The sequence below is a fragment of the Antedon mediterranea genome, chromosome 5 (genome assembly GCF_964355755.1).
Source record: "Antedon mediterranea chromosome 5, ecAntMedi1.1, whole genome shotgun sequence".
Classification (NCBI taxonomy): Eukaryota; Metazoa; Echinodermata; class Crinoidea; order Comatulida; family Antedonidae; genus Antedon; species Antedon mediterranea.
Genome location: NC_092674.1, coordinates 31246703 through 31272424, shown reverse-complemented (window position 1 = coordinate 31272424; position 25722 = coordinate 31246703). Strand labels below are relative to the sequence as shown.

The 25722-nt window shown below is 31.6% G+C and overlaps 1 long non-coding RNA gene across 1 annotated transcript; it reads right to left on the bottom strand.

Moving 5' to 3' along the window:
* Positions 1-1679: 1679 nt before the first annotated feature.
* LOC140048497 (uncharacterized) lies at positions 1680-15868 on the bottom strand. Its single transcript, XR_011845078.1, has 3 exons — positions 15688-15868; positions 15181-15239; positions 1680-2177 (listed from the first exon to the last, which is right to left on the bottom strand). It is a non-coding gene; the product is annotated as an uncharacterized lncRNA (long non-coding RNA).
* Positions 15869-25722: the final 9854 nt, after the last annotated feature.

Below are 25722 nucleotides of genomic sequence, written 5' to 3'. Positions count from 1 at the left end.
ACCCCATCAGTTTGCTGACCTTTGGATCATTTTATTCGCTATTAATTGCATTGTTAAGTACTTTTTGCGTCTGCAAAGTGTTTTTAATTTTTTTTCTGAAGTATTTTGTCGATAATAATATGATTATTTTTTCCACTGACTTTTTCTGATAAAGTTTGGTTTTCAACTGACTAACCGATAGACAAATCAATTTAATTACCTAGGTGATAGATTTCATTTTTAGGCTTTCGTCTTTTTATTTATAACATATAGCCTATTTGGATTATTATTTTATAATTTGTAACAGTTTATAGCGCCATCTTTAGATACACCGCGGGATTCAAACTTTGTTGCCATGTTTCTTATTGCAGCAAATTCAGCTAATTAGCATAATTACAGGTGTTAAGCTAAGTTGAGCCTCCTTACCCATCAAACTAAAAACATCTTAAATCTTTCAATTTCATTTTTTTCTATCTGCCTATACATCTAAACCCAGAAAACGTCAAATTACATAGAAACAAGACGTGACCACCCTTACGTACTTAAATATGTTAAAACTGAAATATTTCACTTGTTAATTAATCACATGGATTAGCTATGAATAAACAGATAATTACTGTATTTTAGAATACAAATAATATTTAAAATGCATTGTTATTTGATTAACTCGTTTAGTTCCGATATATATTACACCGTCGGTTCTTTAACAATATACAAATTCCATCTCATTAAGTTTTTAGCCGAAGCACTGTTGTTGGCCGCTTAGTTTATTGTGTCGGAGCAATGCATATTTTAAAACAAACTTCTATGTTTTTTTTTCCACTAACGTATGTTTTAGAATTAGTAATCCTAATTTTTTAATAAGTACTAACACTGCCTCGTTTATTGTTCTTTGTTATCAAATACTATTCCTAACGCGATATTAATATTAGTGACCAGACGGCTAATAATAACAATTATGACACATTTCGCAGTCGTGATTACGGTTAATTATAACAATACATAACATATTTATTTCATTTCCATAAACCGATTAATATTACGAGTAATGCATTTCCTTCATTACCGGAAGCATTTTGGGTTTTTAAGTGTTTAATGTATTCATTGTTCATATACTGAGCATGCATCGACATCATCGTAACCATCGCCATCATATCTTCAAATTCGTCAGCAGTATCATCCTTCTGGAAAAATATCAACATCAGTTTGATACCTGTAGCTATTCTCTCAATCGACATCCAATAATTATACTATTTCAATACACTTCTTCGGAGAGACATAATTCACGCGAGCGTAGCACTGATGATGCGTCGACTCATGTTGTTTGGACTATGACACGGCGCACGCGTCCACTCTATGTTGTGTCATGGAGTCTTATTCTTTACTCCATGGTTGTGTGAACTATGGCGCGCGCGTCGACTCTATGTTGTTTGAACTATGGTGCACGCGTCCACTCTATGTTGTTTGAACTATGACGCACGCGTCCACTCTATGTTGTTTGAACCATGGGGCGCGCGTCTACTCTATGTTGTTTGGACTATGACACGGCGCACGCGTCGACTCTATGATGTTTGCACACGTTACACTGAATCATTGTGGAGACACGTCTCTGCTGTCAACACATGTTGTCATCTGCATGACACGTTAGGCGTCCGATGCGCCAATAAATACTGTGTTCGACACAGCACAGAACCCGCGTTAAGTATCAACCAACAGACACAGTCATATCCAAGTTACAGGCTAGCCAAAACTGACCTCCTGTAACTAAATGAAACGAAAGCTTCTAAAAATGGGAGATGATTTAATTCTCGTCTTCCCTTTTTTCTGATTGAGATAATATTAAATTGAGTGGTTACAATAAACATTCACTACTGTCAGTCAATAATTTAATGCTTAAAAACACAAATTTGTTCTTGTACTTGAAAACTTTATGATGTTTTATATCCATCAGTTTCGTTAAAAATGCGTCAGTAATTGACGAATTATTTAAAAAATGCGTCAGTAATTGACGGATTATTTTAAATAATGCGTCAGTAATTGACGGATTATTTTAAAAATGCGTCAGTAATTGACGGATTATTTTAAAAATGCGTCAGTACTTGACGGATTATTTTTTACAGATTTCCTCGTCTTCTTACACGCCCGCTCCTTCAGTTATATCATAGTCTGCTCATCCCCTACTCTTAACCTCATTTTATCTGAAAAATAAAATGATTATTCTTTATTTATTTCAGTAATATTTACTCTGACAAAAGAAACTAAATATATTTGTGAATTTAAATTTATAGTTTTTGTTGATACGTTGGTATTCGTCATATATCCCGGATGTTAATATCCTATTTAATATAAATTAAAAAATCGATGGACTTCACCACCCGTTTCATTATTGGGATTATTTTATATCATTAAACATCAATAAAATATCATTTATAAATAATGTTATTAATGTTTAAGTTCGGAAGTTAAGTACATTAGCTGGTCGCATGTATCTAGCGCGACTTTCATTTAATTTGTGGTATACTTCAAAGGCGGCCAATTCCAACATTGCATAGGCCTATATTGCACATAATAAATTTGTTCATTTGAACAAATAAAAAAACAATTATTCAAACTATACCCTGGACTGCAGTTACAAAAACACCCTGGCATTCTACATATTTTTTTAATTTATAAATTCTCAATTATTTGGTTATCCCTGTTAGCCATCCATATACGTAGACCTACTGACCCCGACCGCACTTGCTCCCACGGGAAATCTATGTCTTAACATTTCACATAAAAATAACTGATTCGAGATTAATCATAAATAAAAGTATTGCATTCGTTAGCATTCTCGTGTTTGAGCATAAAAACTCATTTAATGTAATCTTAACTTTTATTATTCATCAAATCATAAATGAAATAATAGTATGTATAAATCAAGAAAATGATGAAATGAAATCTCTGGAAACCAAGACTCCAGATTACTTTAACAAAATATTTTAAAAATTGGTATTATATTAATTAATTCAATCAAAGTAGGACCAGAATTTGTAATTATTACGTCTTATTAATTGAATCGATTATAAATATAAATAGACCCACAAAAATGAAGTTACAAAAACTTTGAAAACTCAACGAATGCCCAGAAGTTTTTAAAGATTTTTTTTTCTAACTTCCAAAGTTTAAAATATAACAATAAATCATTAAAACTAGTACATTTTGTTTGTCTCAGTGTAATTACATTTCCTTGTATTGCTTTAATAAAGATAATTTATAACGGTTATTACTATTTTTTATATTGAATGTTATTTGAAAAAGCGTACATTTTTATGATTACAAAGAAAGCAAGCGTATTATCCGAAGCTATTGCGCATGACTATATGTTATTTTTCTCAAATTCTTTAATTACATTATTTTTTTCGGACATCGCTCCGACAATAGTTCCAAGGCTAAACAGTGATTTAGCGATACAATTAAATTGCAAAATAACAAGTGCGAATTCATGCCAGAATTATTTCTCTAAGCAACTTTATAATGTGATTAATGTCTCGAATAAGTTGGATTTGACCGGACTGATATTGCATTGGCCACTAGCCGTAACCGGTATGCCGTTTGCATACGGAATGCATTACTATTTCGTTTCCGCTTCGCTACAATATACATTTTTTGACATTTCAATTTATTACAATGGGGTAAATGTGGTCGCTGCTTAGCAAAAGACACGGGTCAAAAACCTATGATTTCTTTTTAAATCTTACAACAGTGTCACCAGACTGACATCAATTTGTTAACTTCGTATTTATTTTAATCTTTAGAAATTTGTCAAATGTGATTACGACCGTAATTAATTCAATTGTAAATTATTTTAGTTTATTTCAAACAGAAAACATTCTTGAACGAAATTTATGCCTTCAACAATTTATGCCTTCAACAGGTTAATTAATGTATTATTTCGATTGACTTTTGGACGAAAAGAATAATTTAATAAATAGGCTACTTCCTAATCGAATAAGAATCTGGTTATCAATATTTTATTTCTATAAGTAATCGTATTTGGTTTAAATTTAATTTATTTTAGATTTACCGGTAGTGTATTGTTTCAAGTGGTTATTATTTCAATACCGGTAACGCACACTATTAGCATTCATCTAAATATGTACATATCGGAACTGATATATTATGTACCTTACATAATGCTCCATAATTAAGTAACAACTTAATAGGCATACATGTACACTGGTTTATCATTTAGATCACACCCGGCACACAATTGTATACGAACGTTTTGAGAAATAAGTATAAGGATATACCTAAAAATCCAATTCAATTATTTTACTAATGTGTGTTTTGTCTATTTTTCTGTAGGCCTCATGTGCATTTTAGTAAGAAGTTAATAAATAAAATAATAAATTCAAGTTTATTTATCACATTTATGATAAAAGACAAGATACAAAATGAAAGGGACTCAAAGAACTTGCAAAAAGTGATGTCCTAAAGCTAAACAAAATTAATAAACTCTCTTTATATCATCATACATTTATAACCAGGGAAAAGTAAAATTACACTCTTAACCATTTAAATTAAATTATTGATTTTATATTCAAATTTATACCGAAATTCACCCTTATTACGAAGGGGATCAAAATCTCGTAACTAGCCTATAAGTTACACAAATAATATGATGCGGTAAATTGTGGGTGTTAATATGGCAAACCATTGACAGATGATACGCTGACAAAATGTTCTTTTAAAAAATGCCAACTTTAATAATTAGGTTGAAAGTTGACAATTTTAGTACCCAAGTTTGCAGGGTCAGCCATAAAGAAATGAAAACGTCTTATAGAATTTATGGAGTCAACGCTCCGCCAAACGTAGGGCCTGGTCTCGGGGTCAATCAGAGACAGCCCGCTGTGGGCTTCAACCCGGCTCACCCCGTCCGCAAAAGTTTTAAAACCATTAAACTCCGACCTAATTTTATTTATTTGATTTGGTTCCGCGTGTAATTTCGAACTGTCTGAGTCTGAAAAATGATATTTCTATCAGATAAGTAGTAAATTTACATAGATAATTAAATTTTGAAAAAATATACCCATAAACACAACAGAGCCTGTTGCAAGAAAAGTGCAGAGAGTAAGAGGATATATAAAGGATTTTGATCCGATGTCATTGAAGCCTGGTTACGAAGGTATAAGATGCAACAGGGTCTTCAGATTGATATTGACCGCTCTGAATGGCTTACAAATACAAGGAAAGAACGAATTACCCAAGGCCTAACTTATGTCATTTTAAACGTATGATTTAAGATGATGAAAATAACTTTTTATTATTAAATAGAGTAATCTTCGGATTGTTTTTTAAACATAAAATTAGCAAATTAAATCACAACTAACTTGAAATGCGGCCAGTTTGATTAAACATAAATAACTCAGCATTGAGCAGGTGTATGTACTATACTAACATGATTAGGATTATCGACCATTATCGGGTTACGTTACCTAAACAAGTAAATGTCATTTCAAATATACTTTCCGATCGAAACGTTGAACTTTCTTTCTCCCTGATTTGTAGAAATATTTTAAGCCGATCGCTTAGGCTCAGAGTACCGAAATCTATTTTCCTTGATCTCTATCTCCTTTATACCTCTCAAATCTCATTCCTAATAGTAAACATTTATTATTCATTGTATAAATCCTTGTAAACGAAAATGTCAAATTTGTTTGATTTGAATTTAAACAGATACTCATTCATCTTTATTTGTGGTTAGATTAAGAGCTGTCAAACCAACTGATTTATGTAAATATGTATCAACTTTTAATTTTAAAATTGTAAGAAAAAAAAGCATACTCCATGATTTTGTAATTTCTGGCCTGGTTTGTATAATCATGCCTACAATATTTCTAAATGATAAGATATATTAAAAGCCTTTATAAAAAGAAAAATGTTTTTGTTTTCCAATCAGTAATTCAAAACTGAAACTTGGAGTAGTCCGGGATTACAGAAAGTGGAATTGTATTCATGACACGAAGACGCTATTTAGTAGCCTTAATATAAACTAATAGATGGGTATGATATTAATTAACGTGATATACTAAAAAACGTAAACAACCTACTGTGATGAAGAGATAAAGTTAACATGATCAGGAACAAAATAAACGTCGACAACTACCATAAGACATGAGAAAACAAAATTATACCATACCTGTACTGTAATAAAATTGTAATATTTTAATAGTTTCAATATTAAATTTAGCTGCTCTCGCTTTGTTCTGTGTTAATTAATTTCCTTTATAACTAACTACTTCGATGTTTATTCGCTTAGGGCTAATTTTCAAGAGATTTGTAGTTTAAATTCAAATTGTCTAAAGACTTTTCATTCGTGGGAAAAGTAAAGTTTTTTTGCATTCCTTTAATTTGTTACAGTAAAGTCATCATAGGCTGTTTAGATAGTTTGGCATGAGGCGGGGCTTAATCCAAAGCCTGAGAACTATACATTATTTACCCCATCGTGCCGACAAAGATAAACGTCTGCTGCTGCCTGGCCATTTATGTAGTTCAGGTATAGAAATGTGTTTGATTTCATGAACCTGTGTTTAGCTCAATACAGGAACTAAGGTGTTCGATCACGGTGACTTTTTAATCTAGCTTACTATTAGTGTTTCCGTTGCCTGGCTTATCGGCAAAGATTCGTTCAGGAAAGGGAAGCCAGAATAAAATGAACCAATGTTTTGTTTTGCAATCGTCTTAACATTATGTTTATCGTGTATCGAGTTTGTCTCTCTCTAGAGCCTACAATTTGTATGTTGAGCATTTACTGACACCTTCGGGCTGTTACCTAGCGTCAGATGATGCGGATAATGTTAATTACTGTTTATTGATTAATTCTGACAGAATAGTTTCTTTAAATCTGTGTTATGACTCTTGTTGTGTCATGATGCCGTACCTTTGCTGAAATTCTCGTGGGTTACCAGATGTTTTATTCGGATTTAGGTGTAAAGTTTAACACGTTTATGAATTTAAATATAAACGATGCAACCGGTACAATATAAACTGGTTTCTTCCTTAAGTAACGAATGTTTCGTTAAAATTGTAAAACTTTACAATTTAAACTTTACAATTAAAACAACATACGGTAACAAAAACTAAACTACTTAATTGAAACTTACCAAAACCGCTAAGAAAGAGAAGAATTTTTTTTTGTTGTAACGAACATCAAGTTGTGTTACCAGTGATAAGAAAGGCGAACTATAACAACATTATTTGAATTAACAAAATTGTTCGTACATCGAATTCCTTTAAGCGATGTTCCTTCGTCGATATTTTCTTTTGATAATGATTTTTCAATTAAGCAATTAAGTCGGCTTTATAAAAAGGCCAGCTCCTCATTTGTGTTTATATTTGATAGCATAAGATATTTACAGATAAATGGTTATCCTTTGTTTTTCTTTTCCACAAACGGGGTAAACCTTTTTTAATTGGTATATTTAAAAAGAAAAGCACCAGAAACGGCGTTTATTTGTTTTTTAATATGATAGCAATTAGCATCATGTCTTTTATTTCTTTATTTGTAATAAAAAAGAGCATTAAAACACTGTTTGTTAGCGCCCTCTCTTGATACAAACATGAAAGGTTTGTTAATGTTGTTAGTTTGTTTCGTGTAGTCATAATGTCTGTCGACACCTGCGACACTGTATGTATGATAAGATTCGGAAGCGGATAGGCCAACTCAAATCTGCCATTTGAGATATCACTACTGTGGACAATGTTTAGGGGTCCCTACACGCAAATCGTTATTTGTACAAGATGTCAAATTCAAGCGTTTTCTTTTTCTGTTAGGCATCCGGACCTGAACTGTACAACAACACGTATGACAATCCCGTTCAATTTCCTCTAAGTTTATTTTCAAATTACGGTGTTAGCGAATGTTTCCCTTTTAAACAATCGAATGTGATTTTGTTTTATGTTGAGATATCGATAATGTAATTAATTAGCCAATCAATGATTTTGTTTTACGATTACGTCATTCACAGTCAATCCAAAGAAGATACTTTGAAATTCGACAATTACTACAATTGCTTTCAGCATCGAATCCATTAGTTTTATTGTGTTTTTATTCACTTAGATGTCCATTCCATATAATGTATTAGAATTAAATTTGGCAAATATACTAAAAGACAGTTTTATTTTTCTCACGGTTTCCACCAAAAATAATTGAAACACACAGAAAGTGTTAAACTATTCTTGCTATCATTCTATTTTATATCTATTTAGCTTTATCTATACTTGTTAATTTAAAATGAACTTATCTGAATAATTTCATTTTCAATCAATTCAATTAAAAAATAATGTTCGTTGTTTTTAAAAACAATACACCACCAAATTAACCTATAATGTCAGTGCCTTTATTTTATTAATTATTGATCGTAAATATAATTTTAAACATCAATATATATATATATTTATACAGAAACAACTTTCTAACTAGATTAGTGGAACCTCATTGTTTTCTGGAAAAGGCCAATAACAGTAAAAAATAAAACGTTAACTTTTCTAATATGATATTAATTTCGGGGACGTTGGCATGGTATCGTTGGAGGAATGGTTGATGCGCGGGGTTGTTAATCATTTTCCAGAGAGTGGTAAAGTTTACGTTTTTTTAATACGCACATTTAATAGGATATTAATTTATACGTTATATTAGGATTTAGGTATCGTCTGTTTTATGTTTATTAAAATTAAACACAATCAATGACAGGAAGTGGGTGATTATCAATTAATAATAATAATATTAACTGAGAGACTAGGTTAACGAATTTATAGTGACCCTGTGTTATCTGGGGTTGTCACCATGGTAACCAGGGCATCAATTAATAATAAGGGGCTAGGTAAAGATTTTCTTAAAATAGGAGAAATGCAAGATTGCTGTATGTAATGTAAGTAACCGTTATTATTTATTTGCGGATAATTTTCGAAACGATGATTTTCGAAAACCAAAATGTATAACAATGATATTTAAGATCACTAATAATATTGTAATGTTATTTCTTACCGTAACATCAGCCGCAATATTGACATGTTGATAGTACTGCGCATGCTCAGAGCGTCACAAGCTATTTATTTGAGTTGAGTACCAAACTTACTTTGTTTTAAGCCATTTTTTATAAACCAAAGACAAATTAAAAAGAAAGTATTTTTTGTTTGGTTTACGGGAGTTACCCTTATTTGTTTTCAATATTTTATATTTACCTAATACTTTCTATTGGTCAGATGTAAATTAAAAACATCGAAACAAAACTTTACGAATTTGATTTAGTTTTCAACAATATCATCCCAGTTTGATCTGGCAAAGATAAAGTGTTGCTACAGCAGGAACGATGTAGGTGTGTGTGATAGACTGAAGATAAGGCGAAATGTGAATTGGATCAAAACTAACGAAGTACTTGCAGAACGGGGTGCGTGTAGTGATGGACAGTTTGAACAAGAGGAATATTAATTCTAAATTTAAGTTCATACCTACATTTGTGTAGGGAAAAAATTGTGGGAGCCTAGCCGTAAAGTTTACCTGGGTTTCTTCCACACATACTTTTATATGTTTTATCAATTCTTAGGCTACTATCGAATGTGTTAATATTATTTTTGTTTGTATGTATTTTTAATATATTGTAGGGAATGTATATTGTACAAACGAATTAACTCCCTATGTAATCCTGTCACAAACATTATACATTAATTCATCTACTGGTATGAGTATTGTAACATTCTATAGGACAATAGCTGATTAAAACACAATGTATCTAAAATAATAATTATATATAGCATGCATGGAATATATCAATGATTACTATTATATTAGTATTATTATAAACAAAATACTGGTACTATACTTTAATAATTTCATTTCAATTTAACATTACCGATATATTATTTGGATTAAACGGATTAGAACATCTCAACAACTGAGACAAACGATTAAATGTTTATCATTTCATAATGAAAACAAAACAAAGGTTGCAGATTACTGATTATATCCTGTATTCATATTCTTATTGTTGGGAATATTTTCACTTTCTGTAGGCCTAAGTTTTGTAATTGACCAAGTAAAATTGAAGTGCGTTGCTCCCACGAAAGAGAAAAAAAAATGAATTGACCATGATAAATTAGATGCCATTGTTTGTGTATGATGGTCATGTATTCTATTAGCATCTTATTAGTACCAGATATTATTAATTATTGATGTGTTTAAAAACAAGAGATCGGTTCTGTACCGCCCCTCTCCCTTTTTTCTTTTTACTGACTGTATATTATTTGCCGTGCACAAGTTTGCCGAGCATGTTGCTGTTAGTATTGTTTTCTTATCACCTGTATATATTTATATCTTAATATGCTAACAATCTCAGGTTTGGGAAAATAATAGAACTCGTGTTATGAAAGTATTCTATTGATAACGTGTCGAATAGGGAACGGTATAGGAAGTATGACGGTAGCAGGCCATGTAATACAAGTATTCTATTGATAACGTGTCTAATAGGGAACGGTATAGGAAGTATGACGGTAGCAGGCCATGCAATACAAAACATCTACATACATATTTTTTTTTTTTTTTTTAAATCTTAAATTATTTGTTATACATATAAATTATTATTACAATTCTCTCTTCGTCATTAAATCTGTATCGGTATTGTTATAGATATAAACAAAAAACGTCGTTTGCATACGGTGAACGCTTTGCAATAACATAACGAAGAGAAAAAACAATTTGACTGCAAACAGTTAACAAAACAATTATTTACGAGAAACTGTGTAGGCCCAAATAAACATCAAATTATAAATGGAAGGGTAGGCTAGACTGTTGTTTACATTTCATTGTTCTGTCGATGTATTCTCCTTTAATCAAATATACATTTACATTATCAAAACTAAAAACTGTTAAATGTTAATATCTATATTTCGGTCAAACTTCTTTAATTACGAATATCATATCCTGTACGGTAGCTAAATTCGTTAAAATAACATTGTTGAGGTATCAAACCACAGATCGCCTCTGGGCTTACGTCATTACCTCAGCGCCTGAACAAACAAAACAGGTTCAATTAAAGTTAAACAAGTTTCTAAAACAGGAAAAACATAACTGACTACAACATTCTGAAAAACAGAAACATTCATGTATTACATACATCTGAACTAATACATTAATGTTTTTAAGGATAGAAACATTAATGTATTAAACGCAGAAGAAAGGCCACTGCACATTGTCATAGATAATTCTGCACTGTCGACACTACCGTATCAAAGTTTATGTGACAAAAAATGTATGTGTCCACTGTCACTACCATATTTGGTTAGATCACTACCATATTTGGGCACACCTTTTTTGTCAAACTAGTTTGATATTGTAGACAGAGCTTCAGACTTTGGTTGAACACAATGTTTGTCTTACAAAGTATTTCTGCCCTGTTATAGAATCATTTATGATGTAACATCGTTTCTGATGTAACAGTAATAACGAATAGTTTAACTATGTTTTTTAAAATATGATTATTTACAAACATTATTTATAAACATTTCTAGGCCCCTAATCTTTTATTTAGTTTTATGTAAATAGTCACTTTTTATATTCAATTTATAAATTACTCTCACACTTTTTACTGTTTGCTACTTTCTAAAAGCATGCCTTTTCCCCTTCAACTTTGACCCCTGATCCTATGGAACCATGTTATAATTGTATTGATGCATTATGCAAAGGATTGAAGATATCATATTTTGAAATGTTTTAACCAAAAACAAAAGATTGATGCATTACTGATACACCATACTTTTATTTCGGAAAGTAAGCATTAAATTAACTTGTTAAAAATAGAATTTAATTTTTTTAGAAGAACTGGTTTTAAATATGTTTTATTAGTTTACTCAAACCTTTCTTTTCTTCTATACAATACCAGTATATTACTGTAATAATGTTGTGTTCGCTATGGGGTTGCTTTGTTCACTGAATGTGTTTGTTTGAACTTTCTTATTATGTTAATAGGATCGGCCATCTATTATTGAGATTAGAATGCATACACAAGTTCTTTATCTTAGATTTCTACTGTATGTCACCTAGCAAAATATTTCTTACGAGGGAGGGAGGGAGGGAGGGGGGATATTATCAAATTAGAACCACCAACCAAAATATCGGTATGTCAATTCTGTCAGAACGAAATTTAATTTAAAAGTCATCAGTTAGCTGCGTTCCATATGCTCGTTATCAGGTACCCCCTCCTGTATTTTGAAAATCATTAAGTTATTGGACATTAAGTTTAATTTTGTTGTAAATAACTTAGATCTGAGTTAAGAACATGCTTAGTGCTGCTCAAAGCGTGTATGCATTTATTCTGTAATTAACATTCTGAAGTTGTCTTTGGCATCTGGACAGACCGAGTCTTTATCCCACGGATTCATGTGGTGATTGTATTGAAGACTTCGTCACTTGTTGATTTATCGAGTTATCTTTTCACTCCAAAGTTCTGCACCTGTCTAAAAACAAATAAAGCAATATGATGGTTTGACTTGCTAAGGCCTGGCCCCATCAACCTTCGTGTGACTTTAAAATGACTTCACTCTGCATCCATCTGAGAGCTAGGCCTAGCCCGGCGTTCGATTCGGCGCCGACAAGCACCGGGAATTCGTGACATTTGCTCCTAAGCCAAATGAAAAAGCAGAAATACACCGAGATGAAATGGTTTTTGTGATTGATTTCTATCCACCATGCAGAGAGTCAATCAGACAACTTCACATACGTTATTTTCTTTCAGGCCTGTCGATTTCACCGTTTGTGCAACTAATCTAAAATATCTTTGTGCAATTTGAAGTAACGTTCTTTTGAATTACAGTAATAATTGACTAAATGAAATTTCTTTGGAACCACATACCTTCATACCTAAAATAAGTCGAGTGGCTAACATCATTTATACAAACGTGTGAAAATGAGACAACCGTTCAATAACATTTCAGATCATTTGTGTACGTGCGTTATCAATACAATCTGTTTTAACATAACTGAACGAATGTAATGGCGATGTGTGCCCAGTACTAAACTCTTTCAACCTATGCCTTCAAATTCGGTCAAAAATATCTTTGAAATGAATAACAACGATCTTATCTGGAAAATAAAAGTTCAACCGAACTTATTCAATGTAGGTCCTTAGGCTCTTATTTAGCTATAATTATGTGCATAATTTTCTGCGACACATATTGAGACATTTCCATCAATAACATTCAATTCCAACTGAGGTTTTGTCTTTTACTTTTAGTAATGTTTCGTTTTACCACGTTTTGCATTCGTAACAAACCTTCAACGCAAATCCTGAACGTGATTTAATTGTGCCATATAACAGCCAGATCATGTTTAAATAATATTATTCGTGATTTCACGTAATGAATTGTTCTAAATAAATATATTGTGAAATAACATAATGGTTCTGTTACCTTGAAAAGTCCATTTCAGCGTATCATACGTGATACATTTCCATCAAATGTTATTTTATGAAATACGTGAATTACAACGTTTAAATCTTTGGTAATACCACTAAAGTCTACTTCATGTATTTAATTTGATTACCGTTATCTTTCTATTTTTAATCGAAAGGTTTACCAGCAAGAGAATTTTACATGATTTTTTTTACTTTTTTATACTGTAACTAATAGAATAATAATTTTATTCTCACAAATGGAAAATGTAAACATTATTTTTGTTGTTATTTAATCTCATATTTTGTTATTCATATCATGAAGAAAAAAAAATTAATGTTGATTGAACGAGTTGTGCTGTATAAACTGAAAAAATAAAGTTTATATGTATAAAATTAGAAACTAGAATACATTTTTTAACATGATTAATGTATAGGCCTTGTAGGTACAATACACAATCTAGTTGAAAGGAACGGAAAGGAAAGGTGCGTGATGGGTAGGAGGAGTGGGTGTAAGTTCGTTGTATAAATTACGACTTGTAAATAACCAATGTTTTTAAAATAATGACATTTTTAAGACATTTAATTTATTCACCTAATTAACTTGTTACACCCTAATAAAAATGTCGATTCGTCATTGTCTTTACAATTTAAAAACATTGCTAAAAACTTGGGAGTGAAATAAGTTGATTAATGTTACTTAATTGAAGTCATATAACTTGTAGGACCTCTAGGCCCCCGTGTTATTGCAAACATACTGTTCGGTTTAGCTCAGTTATTGCGTGTGGAGTGAAGGAATTTTCGGAGTGATGGGGTTAACTGGATGCCTCAAAGTTGGTAGGCAAAGTTTGTGAACGGATCGAAAGACTTCGCACATATCTGTTGTCTTGTTTTTTATTACACTTTACAACTCAAAAGGCAGGAAATATTCTGTAAAACGACTTTCTTGAGAAAATCAAACTAAACATTATGATCATAGAGCAGGGCAATATCCATCCGGTATTTTAAATATTGTGGATAAAAGTTTACGCTGAGAAATTACTCGCCATGGAAGTTCAAATGTTTACTTCTCAGTCCCTTTTTGAATTAAAGTTTCTTTTAGGCTAGGCCTATAACGTTTGTAAATGTGATGGTTTGGTATTTTGAATTAAGCCCAAAACTATAGGTTTAAACTAGCAAATGTTTACTGCAAAATATATTAACACATGTTATGCAAACATACAATATTAAAAGATTGGCCCAGATGTAAAAAAAAAGAAATTGTAGAATAGACATATAATTATTATTAGGATCTAAAAATTGACTATACTAGACTTTCTTTGTGTTATAAAGAAGCAAACTGTGTTAAATTCTTATTAAATTATTTAGTAAAAGAACTTAATGTAAGTACGTGCTGATATATACACACAGGTAAGAGATAAAAACAAGAGAACACACATTTAGACGAATATAAATCAATAATATTGTTGAGTTTATTTAGTAGAGTAATATCATTTGAATGCAATAGTTCAAAACTAATTAAGTAGCAACATTAAAATAATGTGATATAACAATGAATGTGTTTTATATTAGTATATTAAATGTATCTAACTACTAAACGCCAGTTATTAAGCGTATCATACAAAGAAATAATAACATACGATAGCAACTCTTACAATTACACCATTTCATTGAACTGTTGATTTTTACACGTTTGTATTATTTAGGAGTTTTATTTAATAATACTTAAAATATATTACTACTCAAGTACTTCTTAATCATATTTTTAAATTAATACCTTTATTGGTGTAGAGATCCAGATGTGAATATACTCCATGTTTATTGGGTTTATCATACCTTTAATTAAAATTTATATTAAAATAAAATGAATCGATATTTGAAACTACATAATATAAGTTTAGTTTGTGACACGTGTATTGTGGTACGTTGTACTTTGTCTTTTAACTTTAACTTTAATCAATGCGATACCAATATATTTTCTTTAAACCTAATGCCGAAATGTTTTAATGTAATTACTCGCATGTTATAAACACTTGAAAAAACACGAAGAAAATGCATTTTTAAATAGTCGAAACATTCCTTATACGGCCACCGACCCGACAAAAGTGAAAGTTATTAGAAATATCATTGTATTATGCAAATATTACAAATTGAGTTATCGATAAATATTTCAAAAAATTACCATTAAGAAGGTAAATCGTGCATTCTTGAATTTAAAACGAGCATTTGAATCGAAATGATAACAAAACAAAAATAGATGATATTGGCCTAACCCACCACGTACCTGAACTAAGCTAGGCGTCGTACTGCGACCTTGAACAAGGTCGAGTTTACCAACTTCCAGGCCCCAGCAAACACATTTCCTCGGTATGTTCGAATGTCATCTTAGCCTATCAAATAAATGACCTACGAGGCTTGGGTTAGGTATGTTGTAAAGCCTTCATGTCCCCTAGGAAAGTGGACGTGTTGGCTTTTGGATGACTAAGATTCAATGTCACAAACTTTACATATGAACTATGCACACATCAAGTTGTTTTGACTTTTTTTAATGATATAATTTAAATGTAAACAGTCTAGATTTATTATTATTTTTTTTTTATTTGTACCAATCACCTTGGTTTTAAAGAATTGACCCACAACACTCAATACATTAATGACAATAATGACGTCATCACATTTCTTACGATTTTTTCAATAAAGATAACAGTTTAGAATAAACAAAACCGTCGAACTCAACATAAATTCATATTTATGGTAAAATGTTTCTTTTACATTTTTATCTCAAATATTAAATTGATTTTTGTTGTGTTTTTTTGTTTATTATTATTTTTTATCATACCTCGTCACTGTGGCAACTTTTTTTAAACCATATAAATAGGCATAATCCTTTTCTACTTTTATATCCATTCATCGGTTTGATATTTCATACCTTACTGTTAATATTTTAATCATTTAAATCCCTCCATTACTTTCACTCTATCGATGCATTTTAGTTAGTATCCTCATATTTATCACAGTTATAAAAGTGTGCACGCGTATTTCGTTTCTAAAATATCTAAATTACATCGATTCATTTCAGTCATATAAATGCTTTCAAAATCTTGTTATTTAATTCCAACACAGCACACAATTTAAGCCTCTATATTCAATCGAACGCGAAATACTAATCACAGGGGACGAAGGGGGCCGATACAACCTTCAAGTCCTCCGCAATCAATATCAATATGGCCTATATTCACATCAACAATATTACAGACAGAATGTTAAAAACAGTCGGGGGTAAAATAGTGTCGGTTACTAAGTAAATTGCAGGATTTTTGTTTTTCGCTCAATGCCATTTGAGACTAAAAGGTTTTCACAACAGGAGCGACAATAATAAGAGCAATTATTTAATTCCGTACAGAAATAATCACAAGTGATAAGCCATTAGATGTTAAATTCCCTATTGCTGTTTCTGCGTTCGATTATGGAATCTATTTTCGATGTAATCTTTGTTTTCAAGCTTGGATCATCGCGTTGGGAAAGGTTGCCTACTACTTTTGCAAATAGATAACATAATTCACTATTGAAGTCATCCTAGATATGTGTGCGGTATATCTTAATATAGGTACATAAGGGGATAAAAGCAGACCAATAAACAGTACCGAACGATGGCTTCGAAATGTTCAATTGTAAATCAATGATTGAAAAAAAAAAGTCATCTATAAAATGCTAACGAACAGATTGCGAAAAGCTTAACGTTTCTCTCATTTCGTCTTTCTATATGATTTCGCCAAGAAATGTAATTTTTCAATTCAATAACAAAAAAACGACAGACATCGTTCAACAACACGGCACCGTCTTCCGACAGACATCGTTCAACAACACGGCACCGTCTTCCGACAGACATCGTTCAACAACACGGCACCGTCTTCCGACAGACATCGTTCAACAACACGGCACCGTCTTCCGTTCCGTGAAACGGAAACAAGTGTGCTCGTAGCTTGAAAATGGTATAAACTTCAATATTAAAAGCAGAAAATGCGATAAAAGATTAAAAATATGATATTCAATGATTATTACCGGTCCAAATAAGCGTCGTTTTTGTGTGTCAAATGTTCAACCCATGGCAACAAGGCCGTTTCGTCACACTTGGGATTTCTTTAATGGACGAAGATAACATTGGGTACATTCTTTGTGTTTTCCATTAGGTTTACGATGTCTCGGGTGTAAAATAATAAAATGGATATAATATATAATATAACTTTAATTGTTCAATGAAAATACAATTCAAATTGTTAGTAGACCTATGTTTAATACAATTAAATGTTGACCATTCATGAAACAGGATCTCAAAAGCGTCCGTAACACAAGAAATAACAAAGTTTACGCGCGCGCGACGTTTGTGCACGTCTTAACGCGTCAGTTATCGTGTTATATTCATGGCATAACGCCTGCAATCTACGAGGTAATACTAAGTTCATTATGAAATATAGTGGGTGGGTTTTTTTTTTTGCGGACATGAAAATGACGTGTTTTTACTAATAATACAGATAGAGTTATAATTCAAAATAAATGTATTATTCTGTCTCCTATCGATTATAATTTCCAGACGTTTAGTGTTATTTACAAACAATTACTTAAATGGTTGATATGATTGTCTGCCTTCTAAAGACTGCAGTTAGTCAATTGCAATAATACATTATTCATAGCGCCAAACCAAACAAAGGTATAATATAACATTAGCAAATAATGAATTGCGTCGTTTCATTATTTTAAAATGCTGAGTTGTGATAGATTGCTTGATGTTGATTATAACACAAAAATTGGTATCAAAATATTTAAAGAACGTCGAATGTGTCTCATGTCCTTGACAATGTGATTGTTGCCAAATTGTATAAATTCATGTAAATGTAATTATAAAGTAGTTATTATTGTCTTTACGCATAAATATATTCCATTTAAGAGAAAACCACGTTACGTCGATGCCATGAGCGCGTCATTTTTATTACATCATTACTTGCATACGCATATTTGCAACGCGTGCGTCAAACTCGACGTCTCTTCTTTCTTGTGTCATCATTGACACGAATAATGAAATATTAATGATATATCTCAATATACAGTAGACCTATAATTCTACTTTATGAATACTACTTTTGTCACGTTATCGTAATATTGCAAACCTTATAACATCTGCTATTTAAATTTATATCAATACGCTGACCTATAGTTAGATATTTTAAACCAATATAAAATTAATTTCATTGACTCAGCAGAGCCAGATGTTTTTCTATTATTTCAGCCTCGTTTTTTAATTTCCCCCGATTTCTACACTATTGTTTAAAATGTGTTTATATTTTCATTTTAATCATATTTACAACAATAATTTTGTTGTAAAAACTTCTCCATACGGTGTATTATTATTATACCAACGAAAATGCATGTTAATAATTGTTAATCGTCATATACCTGGATGGATTATCATCCGGTACGTTCGTGTATATTTATTTAGATATAAATTACTTACTTTGAATGCATGTTAAAATAAACCTACGTACCTGTATATACATTTATAGTCCTAGATATGTATAAAGCTCATTATTTATTTAACTCATTGCTTTTCATTATCTTTATTTAAATAATAATAATAATTAATATTAATCCTTTCAACTTGCCCGATTTTTGCATATCTAATATTAGCTAATATCAGGGCAAATAAAACAAATGTGTGTTCCGTCAAACTAGTTTCAGGTAGACTATAACATTAACAACTTATTCGAAGATTGTACAAATTAATATGAATTTCAGATACCTGACACTTTCAATTCAAACCGCACAGCTAGCACAGATTACGTCCTTTTACGTGACCTATTCTACATGTTAATGTCAAACAGTTGTACAGATTAAAACAAATTTCAACATTGTATACTTATTGTAAATATAGTGGTATTTACGTGTAAAAACAATAAAACGGTATTAAGACTGTTGTTAAATTTAATGAGTAGCGCCCTCATCTATTCTATCCACTTTTCTAGTAATGTTTGTATTAATGGTATCGTGGGTGTATATGAACACATTGATTCTATGTAAACATCTTGTTACATAATGTGGCATTAGTTAACATGATATTGAGACATATATTCAAGTATTACAAATATTCGTTTACAATATCAACAGTGATGTGATGTAATCGATTAAGCGACCCAATTTACGACTAGTAAACGGGGTATGATTGGACGCTTTCCGAAAAATCGCGTTATAAAAACTGTAGAATGAGAAAAATAACCAACTCCATTTGCGGGATTGGAACAACAATGATTACTGTTATTTATACTAATGGCATTCAAAGTAATTTTACCTAATGGAATCACCCATTATAAAATACATTATCAAATTGCTTAATGGATTCAAAATCACATATCTAATTCTCAAGCATCCTTTTCATTTTATTTCTTTTGATATTAATAACATCAATGTATTGGATCGTGTCTATCAAAAGGGCGTTTGCTTTAGCAGCTCAAAAGTATACAGTTTCGTAATAGGTTGTGTACATAGGCAAAGTTCTTCTGCTCAACCACAATATTTAATATTGTTTTACCAGTATAATACACACTTTTCGATTCCTCCTATATTCTCTTCCTCATTACATTGTAGGCCTCTTATTGTAAGAAAGACTTAAACATTTCATTCCCTAAGTTAGTTGTTCTTTATTAACTTTATTAATTTATTTTAAATACACTGTTTTATATTTTTTCCCGTTATTAGCCTATAACTTAATTGTTTTCGTATCGTATTTGCATGCAGATGATTTAGACCTACTGTGTTTTAATGTATACACTATTGTTACAAATAGATCTGACACGATCAGCTTCTGGGCGATATGATATGGTTACATTTATATTATTTTAATAAGATTTTAAAAGTTGTATTCGTTTAGTACACGTCGCATGTGAACTGGTGTAGGCCTATAATAGTTAATGAATTGCAATTTCTTGATTATATTGTATTACTGTATAATTAACCTCTTTAAAACCTTCAATGTTTTAATAGAGATGATTAATGTGTCGGTGAGTACTAAATGAATAACATATTACTTAATATTAATTACAAATGATTTGGTTCTAAGTATTGTAATGAATACTTGTTCGTTAGTAGGCGTCGTTCGACAACCAATTCATAACGCCCGTTCACACTTGAAATACAATTATACACTGAACGTTAATTATTACAGAACTTATAATTACAATTCATTGCAATGACTTAAGTGCTTTATGAATAGATGTAGAAATACTTGTTCGTTAGCAGGCTTGGTTTCTATAATGTCCATTCACACTTGAAATACAATAATGCATTAAAATATTGAAGCATAGATTGTATAAAGTGCGTCTCGGACAAATAAGAGTAGTTTCTAACGAGGCCTGATAACAGAAACGTCGGAATTCAAAGTGTTGTCAATCGAATACTGACCACTGTAGCAATCAGCATTACATTAACGTTTATCTTGCAATATTTTAGTACCAAGGACATCTCTTTTAGTCAAGTAGTTGCATTTTAAGAGAAACCAGGATTGAGTCGAAAATAAACAAAGCTCTTTGGCGATATGATGAAAATTAAAAGGATTTCTCGTTTAATCAAGTGACACGGATGAAGAGAAGCAAACGCGAATCCTTCTATCTTTGCTATTAATCATACTATTTAATTACGAACGTAATATCTACCTGTTCAATATAATGCATGTTTGTTTCTTTGTTTCACAATATGATTGCGTGAGATTGCCACTCGATTGAATCCAGGGTCTAAGAATTGCATTTTTCGAGTGATTTGCGAGCGCTAGAACTGCATCCTATCAATATTCATCTATATATCTATATGATAATGATCCAGCTTCGCACCCGAACATCCTGGTAACAATGTTACTCGAGGGTGGAGTTAATGGATTTGGTCGTAGGACCATTTAGCATTACGTAGAACAACCCAGATTGACCAAATAACACTGGCGTGTGACGACTCGAGTGGCGCGCAATTAGAGGTTCAGTCGTAAAATTGCGTGAGGCAAAGTGTTCTTATAATTGATTGCAATAATGAAAACAATAATGAAGTATTTTTATGATGATTGTAATAACAATCTACTAGACAATTAGGGAAAGTCATTTATAATTAAACCGGTGATTTACATTCAAGTGAACGAGGTACGCTCCATTTTGAATTGATCCAGTTTGTCACGTGTTACCCTTTTGTCCCAATAGAAAAATGATGTAGTTTATTGAGTTTGTAACCAACGACAATGTGCGTTTAGTATATGACATTATAGAATGGGCTTAGGGCGAGTAAATTTAAAACTTGGATATGAAACAATACAAACACAAATATTTGTTGTAATTATCAATAACAGAGCTCAACATTATATTGTTAACTTTTATTACGCAGTGATAGAATCTTCGGATTAGCAGTGGGAAGGTATATACTAACAGATTGGTCAATTCAAACTTACAACCAGCCCTCCTTTTTTGTTTCACGCAGTTGATAACCAAAATGCACAATGCAACCATACATAATTTCGTTAAATAAACACAGTATAAACCTTCTTTTAGGACTCCTCTATTTAGGGGGACACCCATGGTGACACACCCATGGTGACACACCCATTCAGAGGACACCTATTAAGGAGACTCTTTCATGTTGGCATCATGACTGTGCGCTCGTAGCTCATTTCTTATTATATAACGATGGTGATAACCAATACACACAAATGAATAGACGTGTTAATATCGTACGCATTCTGAATTGTCTCCTGACTGCCAACAATACGAATCAATCTATTGAATGCTAATTAAAATATAATGTCAACACGAATGATGTTTCGTACATATCATTATATTTAGGTATCAAATTTCACATTGGTGTTGAATGTACGAATCTATATTGATAAAATCAATCAATCAAAGTGCTTTTTTTAAATAAGAGTTTTTTTTAAATACATTCACATAATGCGCAGAATGACTTGTTGACTCGATAGGCGCGTAGCTAGTGACGCTCTCCCATCCAATTCTGTTTCATTTGTTGTTGTATACAGTTGTTATCACTATATCGTTTGTATACAATCATATTAATAATATCAATGAATCCACATGTTCTTTCAATGGAAATATACGAATTGTAAAAGTAGAAATATTTTTTTTTTATTTTGAGTAATTTACGGTGTTAATTACTCCATGGCAATGCCCATGTGTGCTTTGTTTCCATGGAAATATAGTATTAACATGTATTTTTAAATAAAATGAACTGATCAAATGGAAATAACAAAAATAAACATGAATTTATATAGTTATTTATACTTAATAATAGTTTTAGATTAGTATAAGTATCATTTAAGAAATTCTTGGTGTGAAAATGTAAATAAATCATGGATTTTTGTTTGTTTATTTTATAAGGCCTATAGACATCGTTGACTTGACCTAAAATGAGAAGTTTACATTCAGAATTTGGAGGACCAATTAAAGGGTTTGTTAGGTTAAGCCTCAACTTAGAGTTTATATTGTGCCCGAATTAAGGTAAGTTACCTAAATATTCTTATTTAGAGAGTGATGTGACGAACTGCTAAACCACATTCCCATCCTTTTTGAGTTCTGTAAATTTTTTGTTTTGCTAATAAGATCTCAGAAAGTGGTAATGAGTACAGAAAGATTGATGAGAAAGACAAGCAAACATCAAATGTCAATTTTGTTAATAATCTGAGTGACCGGGTTCAAATACGATTGACCGGAAACAGCAATCCATTAATTTCACTCGGAATTCAAACTGTCATATTTTTCATCGTCCTCTTGACTTGTATAAACGCATGCAAGAGACTTTATTACGACATGTACTATCTACTCAATTGTTTAGTTAGCCATTAGTGGCAATCTGTGTATTATTCGAAGTCCAGGTAAAAGCAATCATCATGTCAGTCGTTACGTATACAGGTTTTTGTCCGCTTCTTGTCCACAGGACCACCCATACCGTCGGTAGTGTGCTTTACGTACATGCAGCATTTCAACTGTACGCTCATTTTAATACATTACTTTCATTTGACTTTCGGTAATGCGATATTGTAAGTTTAATTTGATCACTAACGGTCAAAGGTGAAATGACCATTCGATAGAATCGAATGACCATTCGATAGAATCGAATGACCATTCGATGGAATCGCCATCTTTGAATTCGATTACTTTGGTTTTTATATCCGTTTACTACTGTTGCAACCAATGAAGACAGAATGCATTAAAATATAAATACAGTTATATTTAATTATCTTGATCTTGGCTGTTATTTAGCAAAGTACATCTTTAGGCTAGACTTTTAACTTCGTTTAATCTTTTACTCACGTGGGCATACATTACATTAAAAAGACGCAACAGGAAATTAAAATTTATATCATCAAAATATTTTATTAAAAATATTAAAATGACGCATAGGCCTAGATTAAAATTTGGCCAATTAGGCCTACAAAACATTTAAAAAGCAAGATTTTGTTTATGTACCGTATGGAAGTTTGTCTAAATGTAGGCCTATTTAATATTCTAAGTCCATTGTAATACCTGTCAGAATATTAATATAAATTATTATGAAAGTGTCACTGTTTTGTAATTCAGCTTATTTAGGCCTGGGGCATCATCCGTGCATGTTGATATAAAGCATGCGTGTCGGCGCGCATCCCACGCGTGGCGCTTTGTTTGCCTGATATCCTGATAATTGTCATTTATGGTGATATAGAGCTAGTTTTGATTGTCGATAAGACATACACCTGATTACAATAACGCACAAATAATTATACGTTTTTGCTGTAACGTAATTTATTGTAAATGCGCACGAACCTATTAAACAAATACTTTAATTTACGTGACGTGTGCGTGCTTGACAACGACTTTTGTACACGCACGCGTGTTATATTAGTAAACGTATGCTGAATGTGAAGGATATGTGATTTCAATGCGTGGTGGAGCAGTCATTGAAACAATTGTTCTCTGAATTCACGAGGGAAATATTGTAGATTTATTAACAAAATGACTTTAATCTTTTTAGATATCATTGCTGTTGAGTATACGAACGTTACAGATGAATAATTTGTGTTATTATAACGTAAAACCTTGATTTTGTTGTTACCTATATTCTAGTACGGTCTTTTCTGTATCATCTTTTGCTGACTACTGTCGGTACAGTTCATTACGCAAGCCCCCTTCCCCCACTTTTTTTTTCATTTTTCTTTTTGATCGGTGTATTTGATTTTGTAACGATAACATATCATATTTTTTTATCCGAATTTTTATAATAAATTTCATTTGACGACGACGTGACACGATAGACATATTATTAAGTTATCATCGAAAATTTGATTTGAAAAAAAGTGATCGTATTAGCTGTTGCATTCATTTCATAAGAATACAACATATTTTATGAAAGGAAATATGGCCTTTTTGACAATGAGCACGCCATTACAGTTATTACTGCGATGAACGATTTCACTGGCAAGGATTTCCATTAAATGAAAATAACAAATGAAGTGACACGAAATGAATAGTATTTTAATGTTCGATCGATTAAATTCATTATTATCGGGTGAAGTTTCTGATTTGTTATTGTGTTTTTCATTTTATTAAGTATAAATAAACCGGTAAGTAGAGTGCGTTCAGATGGAAAAGACATCGGTAATGCTCTATACTGACGTTTTAATGTGTTTTGTTTCTGTAAATGAACGAGTTTAATTAAACCGTGTGTATATCGAGGTGAACTTTTTCAAAGATGAAAATGTATACAGATTCGTATATTAAAACAGATTAATAATAACCATATTAATAATAATGTCATTGATATAGCGTTCTGCACAATTAGTTTTTTAGAGCGGTACATTTAGTGATCACTTTGATCCTTGACGGTAGCGTACTGACCACGCGCGCGTATATAAGCTATGTTTTGTTTTGATTGGATAATAAAATTATGTCGTAATAAATTTCATAAAGCAAAGCAAATAAGGAGGGTCTAGATGAACACATTTGAGAACTAATTCACCCGGCGAACTTTATACACGAATCGACAAATGAATCCACCAGATTCTATGTAAGTTCTACCCCATTTCTCGACATTAAAACGCAATGATTATCTCTGTTTAATATATCGTATTTCATTGATATAAAGCATAATGCCCTTTTATGTAAAAAGTCTTGCTGATTAAAGTCGTCGTTAGCAAGCGGAGTGCACTTTTAGTTCGGAATTTCAGTTGCTATACTTTCAACCAATGAAAACAAGCAATCAAAACGTGACTCTTTCCCGAAGTGTACCGGAAGATCCCTAAGACTGCCGA